The sequence below is a fragment of the Lutra lutra genome, chromosome 5 (assembly GCF_902655055.1).
Source record: "Lutra lutra chromosome 5, mLutLut1.2, whole genome shotgun sequence".
Lineage (NCBI taxonomy): Eukaryota > Metazoa > Chordata > Mammalia > Carnivora > Mustelidae > Lutra > Lutra lutra.
Window position 1 is genome coordinate 143,841,553 of NC_062282.1, and position 5,614 is coordinate 143,847,166.

Genomic DNA, 5,614 nt, shown 5'->3' on the forward strand with positions numbered 1-5,614 from the left:
CCCCACCCCCTTCCCTCCAAAACCTCGGTTTGTTTCTCAGAGTCTACACTCTCTCATGCTTCATCTCCCCTTCTGATTTCCACCCAATTCACTTTTCCTTTTCTTCTCCTAATGCCCTCCGTGTTATTCCTTATGCTCCACAAGGAAGTGAAACCATATGATAATTGACTCTCTCTGCTTGACTTATTTCACTCAGCATAATCTCCTCCAGTCCCATCCTATTGCATTAATTTTAAATGGCAAAATAAAGACATGCCAATAGATGGAAGAAATGTTGGAACACAAGGTAACTGAGAAAATGGAAGAGTAGAGTAAGGAAAATGTGATTCTTTGAATAGAGTCAAACTGTTAAAAAAGACAAAATTCATGAATATCAGTCATATGAGGTCACCACACTTTAAAATAGGGAACAGGATGCCTTAACAGACATAGAGGGATGGGGGAATAAAATTGAAGGCGTTCATGCTGGATTCTGTTTATTTCTTCAGAGAAGAAAGATACCAGAATTCTGCAAAAATAAGTGGAAAAAAGATTACATAAAGCCAAAAGGGAAAAAATGAGGATTAGGAACACTTACTATAGGTGAAGGAGAAGGAAAAAAATTAGAGCAAGTAAATTCTGTAAACCTTTGAGGGTTCGGCTGAGTATAAAAAACTCAAGGATACCTAAAAAAAGGAGTCATTGGGGTGCCTGGGTGGCTCAGTGGGTTAAAGCCTCTGCCTTCGGCTCAGGTCATGATCCCAGGGTTCTGGGATCGAGCCCCACATCGGGCTCTCTGCTCAGCAGGGAGCCTGCTTCCTCCTCTCTCTCTGCCTGCCTCTCTGCCTACTTGCGATCTCTCTGTCAAATAAATAAATAAAAAATCTTAAAAAAAAAAAAAAAAGGAGTCATTGGATTTTCTCTATGGGCCATTTGGGATACCAAGAAACCTACCCAACCTCATACCTGAAACAAGTAAGAACTGGGCAAAATATATAAGACAATTGCCTGGTAGAATTTTCTGGATCATGAAAGAGAATCCTAAGCAGAGCAAAAAAGCTAGTAAAACTAAAGAAACAAAGATCAGAGTTTGGGGGGAATAAGGTGCCTGGAAGTTGTAGAGCAAAGGAGGAAACTAGGAAAGAAGCAGCAAGTGGAAGAGAGGAGAGAGGTCGGGGAGGGAAGATGGAGAGAACGGTTGGGAGGAGGAATAAGAAGAAAAAGATGCACAAGAAGTCTTCTAGAAATTTGCATAAATTCCTCTGAATATGAGCCAAAGCTAATTTGGGGTTTTTTTTCTATTTAATAAAAATACTGAGTGCTACCAAAAAAATATAAAAACACAGTTGGAATGGCAATGCAAGTAGTCTCTCCTAATTTATTTTTTACATCTTTCTAACTTTCATACTCACAGTGAAAGCTTCAACTGAGAGGCTTCTGCAAAGTCTTCTGGTGGTGGTGTTCTCCGTTCCCCGGATGTAGAGTTTAATCTGTAACTGATGGATGTGAAGCAATCTACAGATTTATCGAGCTTCACGTCTGGAGCTTCTGGAGTAGGCCTCAGGTCTTGCACATTAATGGTTCAAAAGGTACATTAGCTGCAGAACATTCTCAAGTCATGGATATTTAGGCGTCTGTCAATGTCGGCCACACAGTGACAATAAGGAGAATTTTCCTTCAGAGATGTTTTTTGGGGAAATTTTTGTTTCTTTGCTTGCCTTTTTTTTAAAGTTGGGAACACTCTTCCTTTCTCGTTCACTCTCCATTGGCCTCTGTTTCATCTGCTGCACCTTCTGAGCCCTGTTTCTCTGTCCTCTTGAATATGCTGCTGTAGAACACTCCCGCTGCTCTCTCCTCCATAATGTCCTGCATTTCAGAGGACAACCCTGCATAGCTATCTCTTGTCAGTTTTTCTTCTTCTAGGCCTATCCCATCCCCATGGTATTTTTCAGACATTATTTTGATTGGTAAATGAGCAAAAGCAGGACATAAGTCTGCCTTAGAAAGTTCTTCCCACCGTTTCTTGATGTTTTCTAATTAGAGTAGATGTATAATATGACTTCACATCTTCTAACAAGAACTACACACTGAATCCTGTTTCTTTAAACAGCATCTCTTGGTCGTCTTTTTTTGTTGGCCAGTACTGGGTACATTTAACAGATTCCTTCCCCACAACTCAGTTTAGCATGACAACTGCTTTGGTCTTTCTCTGCCAAACCATGGGCCAGAAATGGCAACCTGTACTAGGAAGTGGCCCCTATGTTAAGATATAATTCTTCTGTGCCTCTTCTGTGCCATCTTAAATTGGCACCAATATAATCATTTTCAGCATTCTGCAGTTTAACATGACTGTGATCGTAGGGGGCTTTGATCTCTGCATCTGTTTCAGTTTCTGTTTAATGGAAACTTGGCCATTCTATGGAGGACAGTCATGGGAGTCACTGCAAATTTCCAAGTACAGCCATAGCTAGTGACTTTGAGCACCCAACTGCTCAAACTCCTGCTGGACAGTGGCAGACATGGTGTTGGGAGCAAGCTGGTGTGACCAGAGCAGCTCAGGCCCTACAGGGTCCAGGGAGAGCTGCTGAGAGCTAAGTGGTGCATGTAGAGAACTGTAGGATTAAATTTCATGAGAGAAAAAAAAAAAAAGATTCATAAGATAAATAATTCCCAGAGCCCACACACAACAGAAAATCATTCAAAGTCCAATCATTTAGAGGGCAGAGCTCTTGGGAAACATCTGGGGCATCAAGGAAAATCCTCCCACATGGGCCCAGCCATCACTCTCTCTCCCTAACTGCAAGTAAATAGATGATGATTGACAGGTAGGTAGACAAAAGATATATATTTTTTCTAAAAATAAAAACCTATAAGTATTTGGGAAAAAAAGGTCAATAACATAAGTCATCAAGGAAATAAACATTAAAATCAAAATAAGATACAATTATACACCCATTAGATGGCTAAATTAGAAGGACTAACATCCCAAATGTTAGCAAAAATGTAAAGCATGGAACTATCATACATTTCTGATGGAACTATAACACTTCTCAACTGTAATTTTAGAAAACTGTTTGGCATTTTCATAGAGTTGAGTATATGCCAATACTATAACCCAGCTATCTCACTTCTAGGATTTACACTATACGATGAAAACATACATCCATTCAGAGACTTGTACTGGAATTTTTATAGCAATTTTTTCGTAGCCAAAACCCTGAAACAATCCACATGTCCGTCGACTTGTGAATGGATAAATTGTTTTGGCATTGCCAAAGGAGAGTGTTCTATTCAAGTATAAAAAGGAAAAAATTGCTTATATACCCAACAGCATGGATGAAACTTACAGATATTACTCTGAGCAAAAAAAGGAAGTCACAAAAGAGTACATACCACATAATTCCATTTTTATGAAATTCTGGACGGTCTATATGAAATTTTAATCTATAGTGAGAGAAAGCAGATCACTGGTTGCATGGAGTCAGGAAGAAGAAATTGTCCAGGAAGAAGACAAGGGATTTGGGGATGATAAAATTCTTCTATACCTCCATTATGAGGATGCTTACATGAATGTCTGCACTTGTCAAAATTTATCAAACTGTTCAATTAAAAATGTATGGTTTTTGTTTATGTAAATTATACCCCCAAGAAAGGTGATAAAGGATTGAGAGAGAGAGAGAATTTGATTGTGCTGAAATTGAGAGGACAGCCCTAGGAATACCATCGGAATCGTACCAAAAGCTTCATGCATCCTCGCTGTCAAGAACAGAAGATATTTCTAGGGTGTTCAGTCATTTAAAAGGGGGTGTGTAGAGACAAGCAGATACTATGTGCCTGCAGATAAAAGTAGAACTATGAAATGCTCCTGCCAAGTAATTAATTCCAATCTAATCAAGTCTCTAGAGCTATTTAGAAATGAGCAGAAAATGCAACGAAGAGATAGATGACAGACAGACAGACAGGATGGGGGCACCAAGCAACATCCAAACTATAGGAAACTCTCAAAAAAAATGATTTTTAGAAGTAGAGGGGAAAACATCTAGATCAATATCTAGATTAACAGAGAATTCAAAGACATGTCATGCAATCACAGCTATAAACTTTACGTGGATCTCAATTTGAACAAATAAATTATAAAAAAAGAAAAACCTCCTATAAAACAGTAAGTAAAATGTGAACACTATTTGATAACATTAAGGAATTATTGTTAATTTCTTAGCTGTTAAAATGTATTATGGTTAACTTTATCTTAAAGAGACATATACTTAAACATTTATACATGAAATTCTGTGATGACTGGGATTCAATTCAATGTAATCTGGGTGGGGAGAAGAGGGTAGGAGTAAAAATAAACAGGATTGGTCACAGACTGTTGGATACATTGAGCTATTATATCATTCTCTCTGGTTTTGTATATATTTAAAATTTGGCCATAATATAATAAAATTAGTTAGAAAGGAAAGTGATGTCCAGCACAGCTCTGGTGATTCGGTAGAAATAGGCTCTGTGGAAGAATGCTGCAGGTCCAGCTACTTGCCTGGCCAATATATACTAACCCCTTCTCTTTAGTACATTATCTAGAGCAGACTAGGCTATGTTGCAGTAACAGACCACAAATCTGTTTAATCAAAGTTCCTTTCTTGCTCATGCCATTTGTACCACATGGACTGGCAAAGGTTGATAAATGCTCCACATTCTTGTAGGTGTGCTGTCTGAAACACAGTGTCTGGATGATCCCAGCAGGTAAGGTAAGATTGAGGAAACTGAAATGGATTTATTTCTTTAAGCAAACACTATGCCCAACGTCAGGCTTGAACTCACGACCCCAGGATCAAGAGTCAATATACTCTACTGACTGAGCCAGCCAGACACCCCTTAAATGAATTTTTTACTTTCTCCTTTACATGACCTTTGTCACTTTTTTTCTTTTTTTCGTATTTCATTGGCCACACTGATCACATGGAAAGGAGACTGAGGAGTATGGGCTTCACAATACCCAGAAGGGTACAAGAGTCACATATGGTAATCACTGGTAATAACTATCACATTTGCCAACAGGAGCACAATTTTTTTTTTTCCTGGCTGAGAACATTCTCAGCTTTAACTATTCAACTTTCCAACTCCCAGGTACTAGGATTGGTCGAGCGACACAAATTTGACACATGAGAAGTTTCAGCAGGAAAGCCTGATGAAGGAGACAGACTCAGCATGTTTCCTTTGGCCCCTACAGCAGCTAGAAGGAGCTATAGCTCCTTGGCAACTTGCTGAATAGCCAAAATATCCCTCATCACCTCCAGAATACAGACTTCTTCATGTAGACAGACCGGTAGATAGAGGGATAGGTAGGTAGAAACTGAACCAGCCTTTATTAAACCATTATGCCCAGGCTTTTGCTATATTTTACCAAATTTAATCTTTAATAATGTGCAAAGATTCTTCCAGATTCGACAAGGAGGTCAGGGAACAGAAGATTCTTATTGTTTTCCCTTTTAGTTAAGTGTTTTAGGAACTCTAGTAGAAAAATAATAATCCCAATTTAATAAGTAATTAACAAAAAATTTTAGGTGAGAGTTAACTATCTGGTCACATAAGGGCAAGATCTCCTACAGCTGATGAAGGGAAGGAGGAAGTCTAT

General features: G+C 38.7%; 1 pseudogene; it reads right to left on the reverse strand.

Annotated features, from left to right (window-relative positions):
• Window positions 1–1,734: 1,734 nt before the first annotated feature.
• On the reverse strand, window positions 1,735–2,500 carry LOC125101220 (tyrosine-protein phosphatase non-receptor type 2-like; annotated as a pseudogene).
• Between the last annotated feature and the right edge of the window lie 3,114 nt (window positions 2,501–5,614).